Source organism: Dama dama, chromosome 5 (genome assembly GCF_033118175.1).
Source record: "Dama dama isolate Ldn47 chromosome 5, ASM3311817v1, whole genome shotgun sequence".
In the NCBI taxonomy this organism is placed as follows: Eukaryota; Metazoa; Chordata; class Mammalia; order Artiodactyla; family Cervidae; genus Dama; species Dama dama.
The window spans coordinates 55,905,052-55,931,742 of record NC_083685.1 but is presented as its reverse complement, the minus strand read 5'-3'; the positions used below and the strand labels follow the sequence as shown (position 1 = coordinate 55,931,742).

At 42.4% G+C, this 26,691-nt stretch overlaps 1 protein-coding gene and 1 non-coding gene across 5 annotated transcripts in view; one reads left to right on the top strand and one right to left on the bottom strand.

Annotated features, from left to right (window-relative positions):
* Window positions 1-26,691, bottom strand: part of GAB1 (GRB2 associated binding protein 1) — a 125,567-nt gene that overhangs the window by 95,418 nt on the left and 3,458 nt on the right. The window lies entirely within an intron of this gene.
* On the top strand, window positions 20,442-20,513 carry TRNAC-GCA (transfer RNA cysteine (anticodon GCA)). Its single transcript has one exon. It is a non-coding gene; the product is annotated as a tRNA-Cys (tRNA).

Genomic DNA, 26,691 nt, shown 5'->3' with positions numbered 1-26,691 from the left:
TGTGGGATCTTTGTTGCCCAACCAGGGACTGAACCCACATCCCCTGTGGTGGAAGCATGGAGTCTTAACTTAACCACTTAATTTAACCACTCTTAACCACTGGACTTTCCAGGGAAATCCCTGGTATTTAATTTATTCTGTCTTCCTCTGAGAAAGACTCAAAAACTTTAGAAAGCTATTGATAACAGTTTCCTCTTCTGGGTCATATGTACCATAATCTCCTGATTTTGTGCTTTGCGATATACACAATGAACTTAGGAGAAGCCAAATTTGACTCATCACGAGTACAAGTCTAGTTAAATGTCCATTTTATAAGTAAAAGGAAATGAAGGTGAAAAAGATAATACAGAAGCACAAAAATGATAAAAAAAAGGCTTACCAATTTTACACCATGGCATGTACTTATGGAAGGCACAGATGGAAGGAAAATGTCTCACAATGGGCCAACTTGTAGACTGTGAAGTGGCCTGAACTTCTGAGCCTGAACGCGGCACAAGCGACAGGATCACTCACTGTGTGCCTGTTATGTGCCAGTTGTCAAGAACAGCATTTCCCTCATTTCAAAGTTGGTTCACTACTCTGCAGTAATCTGACTTTCTCCTACAAGGGGAACTTTAGTTAAAAGCAATCTTCCAATAAACTGGCAGAAGTGTCTCTACCTTTCATTTCTATAATGGTGAAAGAATAATAAGTATTGATTAAACCAAGTTAATATACATCCAGTTTAATAATTCAAGGTTCTTGCCCACGTTAGATAATGATCTCTTTTTGTCAGTAGGAACAGTGGGATGTATACCTGCATGAATTAACATTCTGTATTAAACAGCACAGCAGAGAAAACTGAAAGGCTTACAGAAGCAAACTGCTGAATAATTTATGAACTGTTCTATCACTAAAACTGAACTCTCCTCAAATGTGCGTTTTCAATTTCTCATAACTATGGGGACCAGATTTTAGCTAAAGATTGATTTTTACATTAAGAAAAACTGCCAAAATGATGAATAAGAAACCAACAAGGCAAGGAAATATATAATTTGTTAGTAGTTATTGTAGAGACGAAAAAATAACACTCTAAATTGTACGATAAATTCAAGTTTAAGCATTAAGTCAGGGATTGTCCTGTAACCCTGATCACTAAATGGAATTCCTGGAATTAGACATAGTACCTGTTTCTCTCCAGATCCTGAGAGAAAACAGTCATTAATTCACTTGCCAGAAATAATTAATATATTACCTGAATTATAAGATTTAATTCAAAATAAGAGATCAAAGAAGTTAATGGTTCAAATAATTTGAAACTACCTACCAGGTAACTTTTCCAAGCGTTAAGCCAGGCCAAGACTATTTCCACACAACCCAATTATTTTTTACTCCAGGGAGTTCCAAGTATTTTTTACAAATATCTGTAGAATTTTTTATATAAACATCAAGATTTCCCACATTCCAGTTCCCAGAAACTAGATTCCATTCATCAAGTATTTATTAAGCTGTGTGGGTAAATGACTCGGGGAAAGGAGGACATCACATTAAAATATTTTCACGGATCTGAAGAGACGCTGTGCTGTATGCAAGTGTAAGTGTGTATGTGTGTGATGGTGACAATGGAGGAGGAATACATACTTGCTGCAAAAATTCTGAAAATTACAGGAGAGCATTTTAAGAATATCTGTTAAACCTGAGACCCATACATATTATCCTCAAGAAATATGTATAGTTTCAAAATAAAGCCCCACTGCTCTAGTTTTATGTCAATTTCATGATACATCCAGCTTCATTCTTTCCATGACAAAAAGTTGGAATAAAAATAAACAGTTTGGGACTTCCCTGGTGGTCCACTGGCTAAGATGCCACATTCCCAATGCAGGGGGCCCAGCTGGATCCCTGGTCAGGGAACTAGATCCCACATGCTGCAACTAAGAATTTGCAAGCTGCAACTAAAGAACACACAAGCTGCAATAAAGACCCAGAGCAGCCAAATAAAGAAATAAATAAAAATATTTAAAATAAATAAATGGTCTACTCCTGGATTTTTCATTCTCAACAACAAATTCAAAATGACTTAAAGGTTGTAACATGAATGTCATTATGCTTTCTCCATTATTAACTACAAATACATTTTATAACAGAATCATGTGTGACAAGAAAAATGGGCAAATGAATATAGCAATTCAAAACTACAGAATTACTGAATATCAGGGCTGGAAGTGACCTTGGGTGCTATAGGAGGGCAATTCCTATTTAAATGGAAACCTGACTGTGAACTCACCAGGAGACAATCCCTATTTGATTCACCTGTGTGTCCTTCTTACAAAGCTCGGGATGTGCCAGGCACTCTAAATACATTTGAAACAAACTATCATGTTTGTTGGATGAAGGAAATCCATTTTAATGTAGTCGTTTATCCTCTCAGAAGGAAAGACTTCTGGCTCTGCTCCTCTGACAAAGAAATGGCTTACTGTTCATTTATATACTAGTAATGAATAAAAGCCTGAACATGAGATCATGCAATGATAGTCCTCTACTAATTGAAGGGTGTATTCAAAAGTTTGTAAGTAGCTTCACTTGAGCTCAGAATGCATTTTCCCATAGAAACAACGTGGTACATAATGGCTCATGTCTCTGGCCGGCCCACAAAAACTTCCTTAAGTATATAGTTCCAACAGACTGACCACTGCGCAAAAAACCATGCCATGGCAGTGTCCAGCACCCCTCTGCAGGAAGCATCCTGCTGCTGCCCAGAAGGCAGGCTCCTTCAAGATGAGGGATGTGGGGGGACTTCCCCAGAGGTCCTGTGGTTAAGACTTGGCCTTCCAATGCAAGGGGCACGAGTTCGATCCCTGATTGGGGAACTAAGGTGCGGTGGGTGACATGGGTGTGGTCAAAAAAGAAAAAAAGAAAAGATTAGCAATTCGGGGATGAGCAAGAACTCAGATCAGGGCAAAGCTGTCAGGAATGACAGAGAGAAATGATGGTTTACTCTCCCCGCCACCCCAAACTCGCCCCCCGTCCTTCACTCAGCCACTAAGCATGCCTGTTTGGAGCATCTTCTGTATGTCTGGCACTATGAGAGCCCTGGGTGACACAGCAGAGACCAAAATCCACAGGTTTTTATCCTTCCAGGGCTTACAGTCTAGTAGGGAAGACGGACACTGAAGGATCAGAAAGGCGAATGGGGCAAGGCTGAGTGGGGAGCAGAGAGAGCCGAAAAGGAAGAATATTTAGACACATGAGGGATCATTTCCTCTTTGAGCTTCCATCTGCATTCATTTCCTCATTGGGGTGGAGGAGAGGAGGGACAGGAATGAACAACTGAAAAGCTGATGCAGTGGCCTTGTTCCTGGTTGACAAGGTTCCACAGAGCTAGGTTCTCGGCTTTCCCAAGGAAGCTGTGAGCTACCTAAAGGCCTGAAGAAACTTTTTTTCCTGATGAAATCAGCCAGAGGTTTCTGTTCCTTACAACTGAAGATCCTGTCTGATATACCAAGTCACGTGACACTTTATTGCTTTGGGTCAAAGGCCACCGTAAGATTTACAGAGCAAACAAATACAGTGAGATCCTACCAGTACGTCAGGCAATCAAAGTGAGAGGCCGAACAAGATGCTATTGAACATTTCTGAAGTCATTTCTTACAAGGAATGATAGGATGAATGCATCAGCATGCCGTTTTAATAGTAGTACCTAAAATATGGTGTTTTGTTTTTTTTTTTTCTTTTTTCCAATCAGACTGAGAGATACAGAACACTGGCCATCTCCTAAAAAGCATTCAGTTCCTTTCTCACAAGCTTAAGGTATCCTATTGCTCAGGAATCCCAGTTGCTTCCTCCAAAGACTTGAATTTTTATCTCTCTGCTTGATTATTCCAAAGAAACTATGATAGCATTCCATTAAGCTAGCTCAGGCGATAGCATCACCTTTATTAGACTGAGAGAAAAGTCTTAAGAACACACCTCCTTGGGGAAAAGGCCAGATAGGAAATGAAAAGTGTAATTTTTGAAACTAGAAAAATGTACTTATATCCTTTATCTTTAATTAGAATTGATATGTCCCCGACAATAATCTAACTTCATTCACCTTGGATAATGCATTTATTAATAATTTCCCTTACTCACTATAAACTGTATAGAAGTTCATATTTCATTTTCCTTTTGGCTTATTATCAGCAACTTTTACCACTGCTTCTTAAAAAAAAAAAAAAATTTGGCCTAGCCATGAGGCATGTGGGATCTTAGCTTCCCAACCAGGAATCAAACCCATGCCCCCTGCATTGGGAGCTTGGAGTCTTAACTAGTCTTAACTAGTTAAGTCTTAACTAGTCTTAACTAGACTGCAAGGGAAGTCCCTTACCACTGTACTTTGAAAAAAAACATGTTTTCTTCCCAATAAGACTCATGTGATTTCATGAGTAGAAATCACATGAAAAACAAAACTTTGGCATATGAAAAAATTCTAACAGTAAGCAGCAGGATTCTGAGAAAAAAAGCAATGCACAAGAAAACTTTTTTTAGTATGATGGCAAGAGTTTGGGAAAAAGGAACTTACAGGAAAAAGTTTGTGTTGCCAGTTATTCACCCACTTTTTTTTTTTTTTTTTTCTATTTTTGCAATGTCCAACAAAAATTTATTTCCTAAACTTAATTTTATTTTCTATTTTGTTCTCCAAAGGTCTCACAATCTTCTGATTATAAACTCCAGTAGTCAACCACTATAAAGATGATAATTCCATGGATGTAGGTTTCAATTCAAAAAATAAAAAGGACAGAAAAATGTATTTTTGATTTAAAACACCAAAAATGATGTAAAAAAATCAGAATTGGAAGAATGTGGACTGTTTGGTAATTTTCCTGCCTCTCAACGCTGATTTTTAAAAAAAAATGTATGTGATACATATGAGATTATTCTCCTCTCAGTATTTCAGAGAAGGACAGAGTGGTGAATCTAGTTATACAAAGGAAGCTTCTGTCTATAAGACAGGATTCATATGAAGTTAGATCATTTGCACGAGGCCATACAGTTTTATGCTACACTCATAAAAGAACCATTTCCTCTTCTACTCTCTAAAATCATTATTAACCAGAGATACTGAAAAATCAAGCATGCTGCAACCCTCCTGACCTTAAGAAATAAGAACCTCTTTTTAGGATATTTCAAACTAAGAGTGACTCATGGCGGGTGAGTGGGTTGCTGTTAACTGAAATCTTGAGTTAGCATTCCCTGGTCTTTTCGCTCAGAGAGAAGTGCCTAGATGGGCACATGTGAGAGGGAGAGGCTGTACCAGGGCAGGTGGAGGTCATCACCATCACTTTAGGCTGACAAACTCTCTTGGCTCTGGGAAGCCCTGCAAACCTCAGAAAGGCCCTGTATGGAAGGGAGAGGCATTCAAGGAAGACTTTAAGAATATCCACGAGGGGATTCCAACTTCCAGGTGGGAAGTGTGTGTGCTCAGTCGCTCCGTCGTGTCCAACTCCTTGTGGCCCCCTGGACTGTAGCCCAGAGAAGGCCAATGGCACCCCACTCCAGTACTCTTGCCTGGAAAATCTCATGGATGGAGGAGTCTGGTGGGCTGTAGTTCATGGGGTCACTACGAGTCGGACACGACTGAGCAGCTTCACTTTCACTTTTCACTTTCATGCATTGGAGAAGGAAATGGCAACCCACTCCAGTGTTCTTGCCTGGAGAATCCCAGGGACGGGGGAGCCTGGTGGGCTGCCGTCTATGGGGTCGCACAGAGTCGGACACGACTGAAGCGACTTAGCAGCAGCAGACTGTAGCCCTCTGGGCTCCTCTGCCCATGGAATTTTCCAGGCAAGAAGACTGGAGTGGGGTGCCATTTCCCAGGCCACGGATCTTCCTGACCCAGGGATGGAACCAGCATCTCTTGAGTATGAAAAAGACACACTTAACATGGAATGGGATACGCAGCCCTACAGAGGGTTCAGAGAAGTCACACAAGAGACCGTGCACATCTGCCAGAAAGTTCGACAGACAAGGTCCGAGGATGCAATAACCCTATAATCGGGGGTGAGTTACACACCATAGATCAGCATAACCCTGCCAGGCGCAGGCACCTAAAATGCTCAACACAGAGCATGTGGACACGTTCTCTCACCGTGCACTGAACTCAGAAGGGGACAAGACTCAGTCATCTAGTCGTTTCCTCCTTCGTTGTTTTCGTACTGGGCACAGATGGATGAAAATGGTCCCACTGGTATGGTGTGTCCGTTTGTGCTTGTGTACACAGCTCATTAACGGACACCATTAACACCCGCTTTCAGGATCTGACGTTTCTAGTATCGGACAAAGCATGCTGGTTGTCATCCGCACTGAAGAGTGGTCCTCTGGCCAGGCGTTGCTATAGTTTCACGTGGATTTCCCATTCCTAAGGGGAAGCGGAAATGGACCCACCCCCACCCCAGGAGGCAGAACCTGGGCCCCCTGACAGCTGGGCCCCTCTGCTACGTCCCTCCTTAAGTACTGGTTAACTTTTAATCCATTTAAAATGTTAGCCCACGTTTACTTAGCCCGGCAGTTTATAACAAACTCACCAAACAGGACAAGCCAGTCTGGATTATATAACATGTAAATAAGCCAGGGAGCTGAGGAGGGAGCTTACAAAGGATGAGCTGCAGTGATGGTTAAACTGGTTCCACCTCATGACACCTGAAGACAGCCTTTCCACTCACTGCTCCCGCCTAGAACTTCACGTGTAGAATAAGGAGAAGACAAAAACCAACCTCCCAAAGTTTATCATATGTATCCCCACAAATACTGACTAATAAGTCACTAAAGGGCTTCCCTGGTGGCTCAATGGTAAAAAATCTGCCGGCTAATGCAGGAGACCAGGGCTTGATCCCTGGGGTGGGAAAATTCTCTGGAGGAGGGCATGGCAACCCACTCCAGTATTCCTGCCTGAATAATCCTATGGATAGAGGAACCTCGTGGGCTCCATCTGTCCATGGATTACAAAGAGTCGGACAAGACTTAGCAACTAAAACAAGTCACTAAAATCAATTAAAAGGGACACAAAAGTAATATTAGATTTCATTTAGTTTTTTTTTTTAAGCTGGTAAACCTACCAAATAACTCACATTTGGACCTAACAATATTAACACATTCTAAAGAGATCACCAGTACCTAGTTGCTTTTTCCCACACACATATGTTATCAATTTAAATGTGGGCCAAGTGCCAGAACTCAAGTTTTACCAATGTGTTCTATGACTTGAATAAACTGTACTATAATTTCAGACATGTACTTGTTTAAAAAAACATCTTATATATCTACCATCCTCAGAGATGTTGAAGATGTACTAAATGGTGAAACTGGTAATATTGCATATGGTATTAATTCTATAATATGAGAAACTGACACAATAGAGAAGCCTCAAGAATATAAGATTTAACATTTTATAATAAAAAAGAAAAACACTGAACTAACAGTTATTCATTTTAACCCTACATTGCTTCATGAATTACATGATTACAATCATCTATAAATATTTTTCTTTTAAACAGGCTGTTAGGAATCAACTGGAAAAAAAAAAGCTATGAAGACTCAAAGTTAGGAATTTCTTGGCAGTCCAGTGGTTAGGACTCCATGTTCTCACTGTCAAGAGCCAGGGTTAAGATTCTGCATGCCAAGTGGCAGGGCCAAAAAAAATATTATATTAAAAAAAAAGAATCAAAGTTTTATCTTTATAATTAGTTATGAGTAGATGGTGATTGTGTAAATATAAAAATCACATACAACACTGAAAAAACTACAAAGAAATTAGTGAAGTTCAACAAAAGGTGACTGAAATTTAATAACTGTGGTCTAGACATTTAAAAGCATATATATTTATAAATGACTGGCATACAAAATGTAAATATATAGGCTCACTATAATATCTGTAAAAAATTTAGGGCTCAGTTTAATGCACCAGAGTTCTTTTTCAGGTTCACATTTTTTTAAGTTTCTTTTTTTTTTGATAGCTATGATCAAATTTGTTCTTTCCTGGTTTTGATACTCCATATTTGTGATTTTAAAAAGTCAGTCTGGACTTCCCTGGTGGTCTAGTAGCTAAGACTCTGTGCTCCAAATGCAGGGGGCCTGAGTTTGGTCCCTGGTCAGGAAACTAGATCCCACATGGTGCAAATAAAAGTTCACATGCCATGACCAAGACCCACTGCAGCCGAATAAATAAATATTTTTAAAAAATCAGTCTTAAGGACTAACTTTGAAGAGATTAAACACACACACACACACAGCTCCAATCAGGAGGCGAAAAAAAAAAAAAACCACCTTTTCTGACAAGCCTATTAAATGTACATTTAACACAGGATTGCAAATCCTGTCGCAGGAGGAGTGAGCACTAGAGTCATTAGGCTGTATCTTTCCACCGCGTACGGAGGACGTAGGGTAGCAAACTGGCCTGAACTATGGAAATGACCACACTGTGGCAAGCACCCACAGCTTCAAGTGATTGCAGATTTAAATGCCACCTTTCCTGGTCATCCCTACCCACCCTTCAATGCAATACGGGGGGAAAAAAAAATCAAAGTAAATGGTTTTTGGAAAAGCTCCCTAGTGATTTTGATGCTCCCGAGCATACTCCTGAGCATCAGTATGTGAGTGAGCGATGGTTGCTCAGTCATGTCTGACTCTCTGCAACACCTATGGATTGTAGCCAGCCCGGCTCCTCTATGAACGGAATTTCTAGGTGAAAATACTAGAGCAGGTAGCCATTCCCTTCTCCAGGGGATCTTCCTGACCCAGGGATGGAACCCGGGTCTCCAGCGTTGTAGGCAGATTCTATACCGTCTGAGCCACCAGGGAAGTCTTGGTGGGAACCCAATATACTTCTCCCCTAAATGAGAGCTAGAGAACGGAGCCCTGCCTCATCTCACCTTTAAACGTACTATATCCAGATACCTGAGAACCTCTGGTTTCAACTGACTACTCTACTGACTAGTTTTAGAGCCCACAGTTGTGGTTGCAGCCAGACAGCTATCAATGCAAAGTCAAAGGCCCCCCAGACAGAACCTTGTAAAGACCACTTCTCTGGTGCACAGAGCTGAGCCAGGCTGCCATCTTCATGATCTGAGCATCTACTGGGTAGGAGTTGACTCCGCAGACGCCCTAGTTTATCCTGTCTGTCCTGTTCCCATCATTTGTGTCCACATGATAAGTTTGCAGAGGAGTTGCCCTGGCGAGCCTCACGGAAACAGCTTCAGGACTAATTCTGCAGAAACAAAAATCCAGGCAGAGCAGGAACTCAAACTCACCCCAGAGAGATTACCAAAAGCTATCTGTGAGACAAGTCCTACTGTACTATTCTGAAAAAGTACAAAAAGGTGGTGGAAAGAGAAGTTTTTGCAGAATTTGAAGGGGAGGAAAAAAAGAGTTATTTTGTTCAGAGGGTAAGGGAAGTATCCTAAACGGCATCTTCTAAGATGTTTCCCCTCCAAAAAGAAAAACATTTGATAGGCTCCAATCTCCACACTCCTCCCAGAAATTCCCATGGCTCACCTGGCAGGCCTCCAGGTTGCCTAGCTCAGCTGGCAAATATTCAAATAGTTATTCCAGATATGTTAATGAGGCTACCAGGATGCTCCCATCACATCACCCCACCCTCCCTTTCTTTGTGTGAACTGAACCTGTGCAGGTTAAAACAGGCGTGCCAAACACTTGCTAAGTGAGATTACTGACTGTTGGCTAAGTGACTGCCAATTTAAAATAAGCACTTAGGGAGAATGGCTTTGCTCAAATGTATGTTGTCTTTCAAAAGGAATATTTTGAATGTTCAATTCACCCCCACTTCCATATTCTTCTTGAGTATAAAAATATAAGTATTTTTGAGTATAAAAATATAAGCATTAATGATTTACATTCTTTCAGTACCATATTCAAAGTATCTTTAAGATTCCAAGGTGCTTTACGAGTATTCTTTTAAAAGCAACTCTCCGAAATCCAAGAGCAGGAGGGGATATATGTATACATAGCTGATTCACTTTGCTGTACCATAGAAACTCACACAACATTGAAAAGCAACTATACTCCAATAAAAATCAATTTAAAAAAAAGAAAAACTACTTCCCAGTGACATATGTTTGATTCCACAAATGAAGAAACAGAATTAGTGATTACACATTGGGAACGATAATAACTGCAAATCACAGGCAGGTTTACTAATTTGTTAATTTATCAGTTAATAAACTTAATCAACGCTAGCTCTTTAGCCCAACATCAAGTATTTCCTTTGTATACTCAAAGAAATCATAAAGCCAAACAGCCACTTATTTTTAGTTAGCCTGTATTCTAAAAACCTTAACATTTCCCCCACAAAATCAGACTACCTAAAAAGTTTCACTCCCCTTTCTTCCTGCCTCCCAAAAAGCTTCAACTTGTTTCTTCATCCACACAGACATTCCACACATAGTCTGAATATTAAAACAGGCCAGGCAGCTTCACTGTCAGCAGAATGGAAAGTGCCAGTTCCAAAAAAATCTCAACATCGCCTGGTCCCTAAACTAGTTCCCAAATCACTGCGCCTTACACAGGAAATCAGGATCCAGTATCTTAAGTTAAAAATTAAAGGGAGGTTGGAAGAAAGGTATAAATGGGATTACATGCTTACCCAGGGTGACTCACGCTCATATGCTGAATGTTAAACTGAGCACAGACTCTACAATCAGGAAGGAATTTTTCCTCTGGGGCAGAAAGGGGCGTGGGATTTCCAATGGGCAATGAAGTAGGATCATCTGTGGGGATCAGGTGAGCAAATTCCACACAATTAACTTCCTACTACAAGGAAGGAGGGCTTCCCAACTGGCTCAGCGGTAAAAGAATTCACCTGCCAATGCAGGAGCCACAGGAGACTCATGTGAAATCCCTGGGTAGGGAAGATTCCTCGGAGGAGGAAATGACAACCCATTCCAGTATTCTGGCCTGGAGAATCCCCTGGACAGAGGAGCCTGATGAGCTACAGTCCATAGGGTGGAAGAGAGTTGGACATGACAGAAGCGACTTAGCACGCAGACATGCCAGTACTCTTGCCTGAAAAATTCCATGGACAGAGGAGCCTGGTGGACTACAGTCCAAGGGGTCACAAGGAGTCAGAGACGCCTGAGCACACAGTCAGTACAAAAAAGGAGCAAAGGCAGGTGAGATGCAGGCCTTCCCAAACGGTGCCGGTCTAAAGGCCCTTCAGATGTTTTCAAGGCTCCAGAGACAAGAGAGAGAAGCAAAAACAGACTGGGGTGGCAGGACCATGTCAATACACTTAACACTGCCGCACGGTGCACTTAAAAATTAGTTAAGAGGGTAAAATTTATGTTATGTGGGGATTTTTTTTTACAATTAAAAATAATTTAAAAAAAAAGTAAGAAATTGGGCTGCATCTATCATATAGTCACAGCTCTCCAGGGCAGCTAAAATGCTCAAATTTTGGAAAGACAACAGCACACTGAAGATGCAGATGTGGCCGCTTGGGATTGGCCCCGGGCTGGGTGTCAGGATGTCTGTGTCCATGACTTCCCCTGCCTGCTGAAACCAACTGGCCTTCAACCGTGGCCGCAATTCCTTAGGTCCTCTTTTTTCTCACTGAGAATGGGATCAGTAGTTAGGTTTTTCTCCTTTCACTACTTTAAGAAAAGTTACCATCCGTGAGCCATTTTCTTCTCCTTAAGTATTTCAATAAAGATCTCAAAGTTATACAATTTTGTTCTGCTTTGGAAAATTATGGTTTAGAAACACAACAGACTCTCTACAAACAGGAATGTTGGCAAGTCTAGAGCTTTATCTGAAACATTAAAAATACTTCCATATCCATCTTCCAATATCCCTTAGTTAATAAGAACATGGGTTTCTCAACATACAAGCATTTCTCTAGCTTAGGAATAAAAATCACACTTGCTTAAATATTTAGTGTACATAAAACCTACCATAAAAGATTTATCTTTTAGTTGTTTAAGAACCACTAAAATCAGTAAGGAGACACTAAACTTTTAAATACACCTGAGCACTAAATAAAAATGATGTCTTAAAACACAGAAACAAAATACCAACATCCTATGAATTTTAAGTTAATCTAAGCATTTTCTATTTAAATATAAGTAAATATAAAATCATTAGAAGTTAAATATGTATATTTAGTTTAATACTAAACTAAATAATACTCTTATTTAATTCTGAGAAAGACATCTCCCTTTAGTAACTTAAGTAAAGGGCAATACCTCTATTTACCTAATATTTTACAACTTCTGCTAATATTTCATAACTTTTTAATAAATACTCTATAACTTTTTTTTCCTATATGCTGAACCCAAACCAGAAATTTTTAAGTTAAAAGACTCCCACTAAAAATTTATAAGCTATGTATGTTTTTACACTGCACTTGGATGACTACTTAATGTTGTGGTTCTCCCTAAGAGCATTTATACTTGTTTTCAGCAAAGTTAAATATTCATTGGAAACATCTACCACTATGTTAAACAACATATGGGTTAGAATAAATTCTAGAAAAAATAACTAGAAATATCAAGAGACTCCTAAGAAAAGAGGTCTTCCAAGTATACAGATTTAAAACTCAGAAAAGCAAGACAGTAAGGTCACCTGGAATAAAAAGAACAAGTTGGGAGCCCAGCCTTCGATTCTTCACGCAGGACAGAAGTCACAGTAGTCTAGCTTTTCTTGGCAGAAACTGGTTCCAGGACCCCACCACCAGTCAGCCACAGTCCTTCTATTCACTTCGGGAACAAAGTGATCTACTAACTCTACGTACTTGAACTTGAACTCTCAGTGCAATGAAAGGGTGTGGTAGACACTTCATTTAATAACAATAATGATACTAAACACTTACAAAGCAGATGGGAAGATTCTCTAAGATCTTGTGGGCAGATGGACAGCGTATCTAAGAGGCTGAAGGGTTCCTGAGTAAGGAAATGAGGGGAAGGAAGAGAGTAAGAAGGTTGGGGGGAAAGAAAGGAAGGAGGAAAGGTCAGCCAGCTCAGGGTGGTGAAAAGACCACAGTACAATCTGGGTTCCCAGAGTGGAAACATGAGCACTTTGACACAGAGCTCGTTAGGGTAAAGTAAATGCAAAGATGAACACCCTGAAGAAGAGATGGTTAGAGCAGAGGTAGGAAGGATTTAACAAAAGCTGATGATGGTCAAGTTTAGGTTGAAAGAAATAGATTAGAATATATATATTACACACAGGGAGAGACAGAGACAGAAATTTGAAAACAGAACTGTAGTCAAGCAGAACTATTTTAAGGCCCTTTTACAAACCAACCACATCTCAACTAATCAAAAATTGGGGCAAATCAGACATGTACTATAATGACAATGGGAAAAAATATCTGAAATTAGAACTATCCCAGAAAATCTGGACTATATTTTAATAATATGCTTTCAGATCCAATAACCAGAAAAACCAGAACTTCTGGCAAGGAGTTAATCCTCTGTCACCTCTCCTCTTAGTCTCTAAGCCATTCAGAAAACTCAATTCAGGAATGCACATTCTTTTTCAAATCGATACCTACACAATAGCTTCCTTGATTTCGTAACATCTTTGAGTTTCTTGGCAATGGTTAGGTACTTTCTCATATTCTAACCTTTCCAAAAATGCCCTTTCACTTTTGTCATCAAGAAGAGTTTGATCAAAATCAAGGCAGGAAAACACTAAGCACATATTTTTTCTTTTATTATTTTTGTAAGCACATTTTAAAAAAGCATCAGGCATATTGCCCTCATCTCACAGAAAACTCCCTTCTGAGTTTCGATTCTTGCCTGTCTATCCCACTCTCTATACACATTTACTTCCATGGGATTTTCTTTCTTCTGGCATTTTTTTCTCCATGCTAACTCAGCATTTCTCGGAGTATCAGTTAAAGACTACCTACATCAGAATCAGCAGGGATCTGAATCGCAAGTACAGTTTTCTGGGCCTCTACCGAGATTTACTAAAAGTTTCAAAAGAGGGGTGGGGTGCAGAATTTTTATTTCAGAAGTCACCCAGGTGATTGGTCTGCATACGAAAGCTTGAGGACCACTGCCCCCAAATCCTTGATTCTTCCTCCACCAAAGGACACAGGGACTCTATGGGACTATATAAAGTGCCATCCCAGCGGCCAAGAAGACAGAGCAGCGTGGTAGCTCTGATCACCTTCCTTTTGAAATACAGATGGAAGCGGCAAGGAAGTGTGGAGACTGAACTGAGACATCAGCACAAATGCAGGCTCGTCAGCCCTGCTCCGTGGCTGCTGCCAATTACAGTAGCCAGACCTGCAAGGGGACTGATTACATGTAATTTATAAAAAGTAAACAAGCTGAGCGGCTTGTGAACAATGAAGGGTGATATTCAAGCCAAGAGGTAATAAAAAGCATGAATAAATGACTCAGCATCCCCCTCCCCACCCAGACAACAATTGGTTGTATTCCAGCTAGGAGCAGCACAGAAAGAAAAAAAAAAACACAAACCTGTATTTGGGGGAATGATATAAATGATAACAGACCATGTACCATGGGAGAAAGATTTATGTCTCTCACTGGAACCCTTGTTCCAGACCCAAACTCTGGGGTTCTACAGCTCAGCCGTCTAAACGGCTTTTTCTCAATATTATTAAAGCCAGAAAAGGAAGTGCCTGGGTCCAGGGCTGCAACATAGTCCTGCAACTGAATTATGGCTTTTAAAGGAAACATGGGGAAATAAAGCAAATGAATTACACAGTTGTCGGAACCAGGTTTTATGAAGGATACCTCTACGTGAGCGTTTCCCAACTTCAGCCCTGTTGGCATCTGGGGCTGGGGCATTCCTGGTTGCAATGGCTGTCCCAGGCACTGCTGGATGTTTAGCAGCATCTCTCCCTCAACCAGGGCTTCCCCGGTGGCTCAGAGAGACACAGGAGGTTTGGGTTCAGTCCCTGGGTTGGGGAGATCCCCTGGAGGAGGAAATGGCAACCCACGCGAGTATTCTTGCCCGGAAATCCCATGGACAGAGGAGCCTGGTGGGCTATAGTCCACAGGGTCGCAAAGAGTCAAACATGACTGAGCACACATACCATATCAGCCTCAACCTATCAGCCACCAGTAGCACCCCCAGTGGCGTCAACCAGAAAACATCTCCATAAATTGCCGAATGTTCCCAGTGGGGCAAAATCACCATCCCACTAGCACTGAAAGTCATTGCTGCACACAGCCACATCATGGGGAAATGTTCGTATTAGTGAGTTAGCTTGAGGACCATATTTTTGACATCATAAAGATCTCATGATTTTTGCTTTCAAATCTATCTATCTATCTATCTATATATATATATGTATATGATCTTCCTGGTGGCTCAGATGGTAAAGAATCAGTCTACAACACAGGAGACCCAGGCTCGATCATTGGGTCAAGAAGATTTCCTGGAAAAAGAAATGGCAACCCACTCCAGTATTCTTGCTTAGAAAATTCCATGGACAGAGCAGTCTGGAGGGCTACAGTCTATGGGGTCACAAAGAGTTGGACACAACTGAGCAACTAACACTAACACGTACACACACAATCAGTTCATTTCCGGCCGACTCTTTGCGACCCCATGGACTGCAGCACGCCAGGCTTCCCTGTCCACCACCAACTCCCAGAGCTTGTTCAAATTCACGTCCATCGAGTCAGTGATGCCATCCAACCATGTCATCCTCTGTTGTCCCCTTCTCTTCCTGCCCTCAATCTTTCCCAGCATCAGGGTCTTTTCCACCGAGTCCATTCTTCACATCAGGTGGCCAAAGTACTGGAGTTTCAGCTTCAACATCAGTCCTTCCAATGAATATTCGGACTGATTGCCTTTAGGATGGACTGGTTTGATCTCTTTGCGGTCCAAGCGACTCTCAAGAGTCTTCTCCAACACCACAGTTCAAATGCATCAATTATTCAGTGCTCAGCTTTCTTTATGGTCCAACTCTCACATCCATTCCATACATGACTACGGGAAAAACCATAGCTTTCACTAGATGGACCTTTGCTGGCAAAGTACTATCTCTGCTTTTTAAAATGGTGTCAAAGCTTTTGAGAAAAGCTGTGACCAACCTAGACTCTACATATAAGTTAAATAACACACACATACATACACACAAAAATGACTGTTAAGTCCACGAATCTAGTTTTTAAAATATATTTTTTGATTACCAGGGACTATAGTACACAATCGTAATACATTAGGGAGCTATTCAAACCACCACAGACATGCCACATAGGAAAATAACTGAGGGGGCTTCTCGCCTGTCCTAGTCACAATCAATCAGCTGTCTACTTTATCACCAGAGGATTTCTGTTCGCCTAACAGAGCCAAGATATCCATCAGGCACAGGTCACCAAGTGTTAGAGCCCATAAGACTTTAAGGAGACCATGAAAAGTGTCTTAATAGGGTATTTTTTTTAAAATCAGAATAAAAAATGAACATCATAAGAATAACGGCTACCTACTAATAAATCCAGCTTGGAATATATTCATCTTTACCTGGACATGATTGTAAAATAAATTTTTTTTTTGGGGGGGGAGGGAACCCACAAGGGCAAAAGTACCAGGGGGTCAAGAATAATCACGTGGACCTGACCTCTAAATGGGAAGCAAGGATTTAAACAAACAAGTGCAATCTGTGGTGATGGGTGCTGTGCCGCAGGAATGACCAAGCATCCAAGGAGAACAAAACAGATACTCTGGGTCCACGGGGTCCGCATGAGTGAGCGATGCTGGTGGGGGGAGGTCAGGGGAGGCTCCAGGGGTAGCCTGGGAGTGGAGGCACAGAGGGTGGGGCCAGGAATTCCCGGCAGAGAGAAGCACACAGTGCAGGTCAAGGACAGAGTGACTGATCACGAGGCCAAGTGGGGACCTGGAGTTCAGAACAACTGAAGCGGAGCACGTGAAAGAGGAGGAAGTACCTGCAGGGGCCACATCTCAGAGAGCCCTGCCAGGTGAGAGAGAGGGGGTGTGGGCATTCCTCCGAGCAAAGAAACCCTGCAGGGTAGCCTCAAACTGGGACGGTCAGATCTGGGTTTCAGAAAGGCTGTGCTGGCTGCCCTGATGAAGACAGTTTGGAAGGACACAGGATGGGCTTCCCAGATGGCACTAGTGGTAAAGAACCCACCTGCCAATGCAGGAGATGTAAGGGACACAGATTTGATCCCTGGGCTGGGAAGATCCCCTGGAGGAGGAACTAGCAACCCACTCCAGTATTCTTGCTTGGAGAATTCCATGGGCAGAGGAGCCTGGAGGGTTACAGTCTGTGGGGTTGCAAAGAGTCAGATAGGACTTAGTGACTAAACAACAAATATCTATATGTCAATAGATATCACTATATTAATATCTATGCATTGGTAGTGATGGGCTTCCTCAGTGGCTCAGTGGTAAAGAATACACCTGCAATGCAGGAGATGCAAAAGACATAGGTTTGAATCCTGGGTTGGGAAGGACCCCTAGAGGAGGGCATGGCAACCTCTCCAGTATTCTTACCTGGAGAATTCCATGGATAGAGGAGCCTGGTGGGCTACAGCCCCTGGGGTCGCAAAGAGTCAGACACAACTGAAGCAACTCAGGAAGGATGGAGCCAGGCAGTGGACTTGCTATTGCAAAAATCCCGCAGAAAGGCAAAAAGACAGCTTAGGCAACACACAGGTCAAGAAGTCAAGAGATCTTTGGAAGATAAAACAGACAGGATTTGGTCACTGGGTGTAGAGAAAGAGAAAACAAAGAAAACCATCTGGTTTAAGCCAGAGGGGAGAGGAGGGTTGCAGGGAAGGTGGCGTGACTGAATATAGAGAGAGGGGAACAGCAGGAGGACAAGTGGACAGATTTAGGGAGAGGATGGTGAGCACGGCTCTGCGTTGCCGTGGGGGTCGAAGCACTGAGGAATCATCCCGTCAGAGCCATGGATGAGGAGTGAGAAATGGGCTGAAAGTGTATCTTTGAATCAGCAGCATATAATTCAGGGGCATTTCACTGGACTTTAAGATCCATAGATGGACTTTAAAAGGTTAGGAAACATGCAAGAAGACAATATGGTTTGTGCATCGGTTTGGAAGAATTCTAGGGACACTTCTGTTCAGTTGCTAACTGAACAGACTCTTTGTGATCCCATGGACTGCAGCACACCAGGCTTCTCTGTCCTTCACTGTCTCCTGGAGTTTGCTCAGACTCATGTCTATTGAGTCGATGATGCCATCCAACCATCTCATCCTGTCGTCCCCTTCTCCTTCCACCTTCAATCTTTCCCAGCATCAGGGTCTTTTCCAGTGAGTGGGCTCTTCACATCAGGTGACCAAAATATCGGAGCTTCAGCTTCAGCATCCATCCTTTCAATGAATATTCAGAATTGATTTCCTTTAAGATTGATCTCCTTGCTGTCCAAGGGACTCTCAAGAGTCTTCTCCAGCACCACAATTCGAAAGCATCAATTCTTATGGAAACTATTACATATAAAATAGATAACCAAGAAGAACCTGCTGTATAGTATGGGCAACAATACTTAATATCTTGTAATAACCTATAATGGGAAATAATTTGAAAAAGAATATACATATACACACATATATATATTCAATATGTATAACTGAATTACTCTGCTGTATCCCTGAAAGTTACAAAACTGTAAATCAACTACACTTCATTAAAAAAAAATACTGAACCACCACCATGATGTGGGGACAAGTCAGGCAGAAAAAAAAAAAAAGAATTCTGTGAAAATGAAGAACACAGAGCTATTACCAAATTTTCAAAAAGGTTCATGAACTCCCAAAGGACGAAGAGCTACTACCAGCGTGACATGAGAGAAGAGACCAGCCAGGGCTGGCGGGCACTAGACCCCTTAGGAGCACTAACACTTCCAGAAACCAGAGCCTGACATCAGGAAGGCACAGGGCAGAGCGTACTTTGAGACTGACCATCTCCAACAGTGGAGTCAAGCGTGCCATGAAAAATAAGAATTAACAAGTTCAGATCGGACTACCCTGGTGGCCCAGTGGTTGAGAATCCGTCTGCCAATTCAGGGGACCGTGAGTTCAATCCCTGGTCCAGGAAGATGCCACACGCCGAGGGGTAACTAAGCCCATGTGCCACAACTGCTGAGCCTACAGACCGCAACTCCTGAAGCCCCAGAGCCGGCGCTCCACAACGGAGAGTAGCCCCTGCTCACCACCGCCGGAGAAAGCCCGCGTGCAGCAACCAAGACCCAGAGCAGCCAGTAAGTAAGTAAATAAAAATGAAACGTTCAGATCTAGTCCTGCTAGACTGGGCAACCACGGGGGACCTTCGTGGGAATCGGTTAGATGAGAAGGGAGGAAAAAGACCCGGGTTGTATTCCATGACAAGATAAGCAGCTGGTAAGGAAGAGGCAGCGGGCAAGTGGACACAACCCACCTATGAGTCTGGCTGGGAAAGGGAGGAACAGAAGGAGTCTCACCCTAGCCCTGTCTTTGAAAACCGAATCCACCTTTTACCGTCCTGGTGAAATCTCTCTCGAACCCTTCATAAAACTTTCCTCGAGTCCTTGAACTCACCTCCCTTGGCTGAATTCTTCTAGAGCCTGGCACCACACACCACTGATCGTAGCATAATCTGCGTTACCCAGCGCCTTCTATGTCCCCAGCAGCCCCTGGACTCCTCTAAGGTAGAGGCAGTGCCTGCCCTCTTGGGCCTCTCCTGAATTCCTCCCAAGGCCTTATTCTCAGCCAGCACTCCATCAAGGACTGCAGGGCCTGACCTCTGAAGTAAGAGATCTGGCCCTGCCAGAACAGCTGGTTAACTTGTATGACCTTGGACAAATCAATGAAGTCTCCCGGAGGCCAATTCCTGTAAAAAGAGGAGGCTGAACTCTCCGCTAGGGAAGAAGGAGATAAGTGTAATAGGGAAAGATACTCGATATGGTGATTGTTTTTGTAATGCAAATCATAGAAAATAAAACTGGATTAAAAACCGCTGGACACTCAAATAACATGTGATAGAAAAACAGGCTAGAAAAGATTGAGAAACATTGAGATGATTTATAATTTCAGGCTTAAAATTTGACAATCACTCAGTCATGCTATTCAAAAGACTGTGCCAGGTACCACACTGTACATTTCAGACCCAGAGAACAAATGCCATCTTTGTCCTCTGGAAATTAATATCCTATTTCAAACACCAAAGAATGATAGATGAAGCCATAATTTGCTTTGTAAATAGATCATGTGTACACATCTTCTACTGTGTATACTATGGGTCATTATGAAAAAAAAAAAACCCAGAAAAAAATATGCTAAAACTATAAATACACCAGGTATGCTTTTCCCATTCGGACTATTTCACTGCTTAAATGAAGAGAAGGAAGAAAGAATACTGTCCAATAGCATGAATTAAATTTTGTACACTTTTGTTCAGAGGTAAATGACCTAGATGCCCTGGGAAGATTACTCAAATGGCTTTGGTTTTATGTAACAGCATCACCAGTTTCCCAGGTGGCTCAGATGGTAAAGCGTCTGCCTGCAATGTGGGAGACCCAGGTTCAATCCCTGGGTTGGGAAGATCCCTAGTGTAGGAAATGGCAATCCACTCATTTTCTTGTCTGGAAAATCTCACGGACAGAGGAGCCTCGTGGGCTACAGTCCACGGGGTCCCAAAAGAATCAGACACGACTGAGCACGCAAGCACAACAGCATCACCAGGAACAAATTAATTCTCAAATAGTCCACATTCTTACTAGCTCAGTATTTCCTTTTACCTTTTCCCAACACTTCAACCATTTAAATCTGAAATTGTCAGGGAGAACTTGTAAAATCCAATCCTCCTACACAACTTTGGGGTCAATTATAACCTTGCCAGAGTGTGTGTGTGTGTGTGTGTGTGTGTGTGTGTGTGTGTGTGTTAACTGCTCAGTCATTTCCTACCCTGGGCGACCTCATGGACTGTAGCCTGCCAGGCTCCTCTCTCCATAGAATTCTCCAGGCAAGAATACTGGAGTGGGTTGCCATTCCCTTCTCCAGGAGATCTTCCCGACCCAGGGATCAGACCCAGGTCTCCTACACTGCTGGCTGATTCTTTACCGTCTCAGCCACCAGAGAAGACCACTGCAAGTACTACTTCCCTAGCCCAAGAGGTAAGCCTTCTTCATCAAGTTCTAGGTAACACCAACGGAATTCAAAACATTTGGGGTAGTATTTTACCAAGTGTCTCTCCTCTAAGAAGCAAAGATTAAAGCACGTCTTTCCCCCAAATCAAGCGGTCATCCCCAATCAGAAGCACTTTCTCTTGGCTACGATGACTCTGGCTTGGGCACCGATGGGAATGTGTGATCGGCTGGGGTGGGAAAGCGCAGCAGGTACTTCATTCTTGAACTAGGTAGTCATTTCAGCGAGGAGTCCGGCTAGTCAGAAAGTAGCCTACATTTCCCAACAGTGGTAACTAAAAAGTGCATTTTGGGAGAGAAAAACAATCAACCTGCCGGCTGGAACACTGATTCCCAGTCTTGACTACCACGTAAAAGGACATAAATAACTCTCCCCCATTTCAGGGAAAAGGTAAAAGAGCATGTGTGTAAGGGTTTTGACCTGAATACTTTGTGATGTTGGTGGTGAGGCTTCTACTACAGAGGAAAAGTGGAAACGAAGGGGAAGAGAGCAAGAGGGTTGGGATTCCTGGGGAAAAGAGTGCTTTCTACCTCATGCCTACTTAAAAAAATTAGCAGGTATAGTTCTATAGCAATGGGTAACTGATGTATTAATTACAATAAATACTGAATACGAAATACTTACAGAATATTAAATGCAATAAATTAACAACAGAGTTCTCCATGCCCTGATGCTACTACCCAGCATTTTGTATTTCACAAAAGCAAACCTCAACTAAAATTATATTTACCTGCTTATTTCACATATAACAGCTAAATATCTCTAGGCAATAACGACAAATATTCAATTTAACCAAGCAACAAGAAAGTCAGTTACAAACCCTTATTATTAATTAACATTTCCCCCTCTCTTCCAACCAGAGGATGAAAAAGTAAAATGCAATTTTAATGTTTTCTTTCTCCATGTGTGATATTCTTAAAGAACTAAAACTTTTCCAAAAAATTTAAACATTAGTCAAGACAAAGGAAAATAAATAAAAAGGGAAAAGAAAAACAATGAAGCAGGATAGTTAAAGCAAAGTTTAGTATTTTTCTTCCTTAAAAAAATGACTAAAGAGTTTTACATTGAAGAGAAATGTTTGGACTGTCGGTATATTGTTTTTAATTCATGGAACAATGTAGCCATTTGTTTTTTTCCTTTTAGGACATTGTTTTGTTTTGAACATAGAGGGAATTACCTAGGCCAAGTATGAATTCAAAGAAAAAAGCTGGGAGAAAAAAAAACTACCACCAAATGAAAAACTCGTGGTAAATCTGGCATTCTTTCCAGTGTATAAAAATAAAACTCAGTTTGGAAATATGATAAAAATCTCCGAAACACAGAGAAAGAATAGTTAAAGAGTAGAAAAAACAATGTAAGATCACTCACATTTCCCCTCCTAGAAGTTCTATTTCTTTGCAACTCACATCTTCACGTGCAGTTTGCATATAGTAGCTCTGCTAAAAACAACCACATGGAAAATTTTTGTACCAGATAACACTGCAGGACAGGGCTTGGCAGCTACAAGTTGTAATCAGAATGCTTCAAGGGCTAATGTAACCCAGATAACGACCAAGCATGCATTTGGGTGCAGTCTTAACTTTTTTTTTTTTTAATAGCAGGCTGTGGGAGGGTCAAAAGTTACTGGGTTCTACTTCATATGCATTCAGCAATGAGAACTTTTCAGTAAGGAAGCATTTTGCTTCCATGAATAAAAGAATTGCTTAAAATAGACAAGATTCTTTTCCAGCTAATGCATTCTTGTAGGAGGTGAGGTGCTTACACAGACAAGCCTAGAATGGGAAAAAGTTTTCCAGTTCCTAAAATGCCTTTCCCCAGTAATTCCACAGGCCTGCATCTCCATCTCCGATTCTTTAGGGCTCCCCCAGCATTGGCAAATGAAGAGGCTACTTATTTAAGGACCGGGGAAATCCATGGTATAATGAGCCACTTTTCCCCAGCAGTAATCTAAAGAAGAAAAGAACGCTGATTTTATTTGTGCCTGTTGCCTAAGACGGGGAGCAGAAAGAGACCCAGGTCTTGGTAAGTTTCCTGTACATTCGTGGACTGAGGCAGAGTCCCTGAAGCCTTGTGACTTCAATCCAAGTGCAAGTGGCAGATTCAGATGGAGCTCTCACTTGGGGGAAGTGAGCCACCATATTAATGCAAGGAATGTGAAATGGGAGAAACCCTTCCATCCGCAGTCAGGAGGGGGTTTCATATGATCCAATGGGGTTATTCTCTTTTCCTCCAGCACTGGCTGGCACTCACGCAGCTGAGCTAAGATGGCTTCCAAAGTCCAAAATAAGATGCTAGCCCAAGGCAGCCTGGGCCCTCCCGCGGGAACCCTGAGGCAAATGAATCAAAGGCTCTTTTATTCTCCCTCCCACCAGAACATGCTCCCTCTCTGTTGTAAACGAAATGCTTGCCAGCATGAATTATTTAGTTCCAAACAGACATAAAGAAATCTTAAATAACACACGTCCCTTGGAATTTTAATAGGTTCAGGTGACAGACAAGTGGAGCTGTTTGGTTTGTTTCTCGCCTGGGATAGAAAATTCACTGGTGGTCAGGAGCCCATCAGCAGCATGAGGTCATGGCAGAAACTGAACCTTCTCAAACTGCAAGTTACAGCTGATGTCCAAACTCCACGCATGAAACGGAGGTGCTCCGTCCTTCTCGCTGGGATGTCTGAACTCCAAACCAAGTCCCTATTCTTCCTTTCAAACCAGGCTTCCCTTCTGATTTTGCTATTTCTGTCAGCAGCACCTGGATTCTTCCAAGAATAGAGCCTGAAATTCACTCCGGCCGTCTTCCCTGACTGGCTCCACCTCCCTCCCCTCTACTCTGAACTCTTAAGCAGTTATTGTCTGTATCAACCACTTGACAATTCATCCTACATGGCCTCATAAACACAGCTCCTGTAAAACGACTGAAAGGAAAGTGCATTTACAGCTTGCCTTCACCAAGATTAGGAACTCCTTACGGGAAGGGATTGGGCCTTTCCCTCTGCTGGATGCCACAATGGGCAGATTTACAAAAGCTCCAGAGACACCTCTTTATTAATTCAGTCAACAGACACTTGGTGAGCCTCCACTCTGAACAGACACAGCGCCCAGCACCTGCACTCGGCAGCCTTGGGCTCAGGAGGCCTTCACTCCATTAAGGGAAGGGCTGGAGGGTTCCCAGAGAATTCTGCTTCTGCAGGTCTAATACATTCACTGGACCATTTAAGATGAACAGGAAATTAAGATTTATTTCCCCCCAAAAAGGAGGTCTACTGAGAAGCTCTGCATCTGCCCCTCCCTCCCAAGGAAACATCTGAGAAGAGGAACATGAGATGCTAGGAGAATTTAGAATGAATAGATGTGTTGCCCACTCCTTCCCCATTTTACAGATAAGGAAACTGAGAATCAGAAGTTCACATGAGCATCCAAAGGTCTTGTGAACAGTGGCAAAACCCTGGCGAATTCTGGGTCCTGACACTCAGTCAAGGGTTCCTTTTACCATAGCACAATTTACCCAAAACCTTTCAAAAATAAAGTAGTAATCCACCTGCTAAGATGTGCCTTCTCGTGTGTTAGTCTCTATAAGAAAATAAAGAGTGCTGGCACTTACTCTTAGACATCCTCACCCTGAAAATCATCAAGACTTTATCTACATACTTTTTATGTCCTCTCCAAAATATGGAAATTTACTTAGTCTTAAAACTGCTTTGTCATTTTATTTCTTTCATGTTCTTTATGCAGACCTATTATGGCAAATCACACTGAAATAACCAATTCTCCCGTCAACCAGATTATCCAAGTATAATTCTTGCCACGTTGTTGTATCTGTTCAAAGATGATCAATTTAAAAAAATTAAAAACAGACTTCTAAAACTATCCTCCACATGGATACACCTTCCTAAGAGTAATTTTGAATCCCAAAAGACAACAATCAGATTTAAGGATTCGGCAACTCTTATCACTAATCCAGGCACCACAAAGAATTAACTATCATTAACTTTCATAAGGCTTCCCTGATGGCTCAGTAGTAAAGAATCTGTCTGCCAGTGCAGGAGACTCAGGTTTGATCCCTGGGTCGGGAAGATCCCCTGGAAAAGGAAATGGCAACTCAGTCCAATATTCTTGTCTGGAGAATCCCATGGACAGAGGAGCCTGGCGGGCTACAGTCCATGGGGTCGCGAAGAGTCGGACAGGACTGAGAGACGAAAACCACAGCAACTTTCATAAAGACTTAATGTAACTGCTAGTTGATGATCTTTGTTACGAGAAACAAAGTTCCTGCCTTACCGGAAAAGGTAAAAAGAAAACACTCAAAATCTGAATGTTCACTAACGTGAGGACTGCAGGAAAAAATTCCCTTCAAAAGAACCATGATGCTCCTTCAGTCACTGTAGGCAAAGACTTCAGAATCGGCTGACTGCTACTGGGGATTGCCAAAAAAGGACAGGAAGAGCTTCCAGACATCACGGTCCTCTCTGTGGTGGTGACAGTCCTGAGCAGGGACCTTAGCCCAGCTCCTGGGTTGTCCCAGAACAAGCAGATGCTGCTATTTTGCCTTCTTCATGCCTCTCTCTTCCATGTAAGATGGCAGGTGCCCACCCGGAGGAAGATGCTATTTCTGTTTATAAGCCCCTTCCCAGAACCACATGTCCAGACAGAAGCCATTCTACAAACTGACAGCTGAAGAGTGGAGTCCAAGCTGGGTATGGATTACACACCCAAGAACCAGCTGAGGTCCTGCTACCCAGCTGGCAGGCCCCTAGCAGGCCACCTCACCCTGGCCAGATGCAGGCTCTCTTGCTGAGAGCACGCACCAGCCCAAGGTGGACAGCTGGGCTGTGGAGGGGCCCAACCTTGGTGTCCAGGCTTGAGGCGGGCCACAGGGAAGCTCCCCCTGCAGAGACAGGGGGATGGCCAGCTGGCTTGAAGCCGTCCTTTGTTTTCAAGACTTACCTTTTATCTCAGCAACAATTTCAACTGCTGATAAAAACTCATCATTAGTTCAAATGGTTGATTTGTCTTTAAACAGCTCTTTAAAAATCTGAGCGCCGCTGTTGAGTGTATACTATCAAGATTTTACTTGGTTTCTATAACCTTGGTGACATTGATCTGCATGTGATTCTACGCAGGTCCCTAGCAGAGGAAGAAAACAGCTGTTTGATATATAACACAGGAAAAAACAGCAACACAGCAGCAGCAAAACTGCCAGAAAGCAGGAAAATCTTCACTTCCATTCTATATTTAAAAAATACAGAGGGCGAAACACATACAAGAGGTTCTTACCCTTTTGCAAATAAATATAGAAAGAAAAAGAGAGAGAGACAAAAAGGCTGGAGAGGGATTCCTGGATGGCGCAGTGGACAAGAATCCATCTATCAGTGTAGGAGACACAGGTTCAATCCCTGATCCAGGAAGATCCCACATGCCACAGAGCGACTAAGCCCGCATACCACAACTATCGAGCCTGCGCTCTGGAGCCCAAGAGTCTCAACTACTGAGCCGATGTGCTGCAGCTCCTGAAGTCTGTGCCCCTAGAGCCTATGTTCTGCAATAAGAGAAGCCGCCACAGTAAGAAGCCCCCGTGCCAC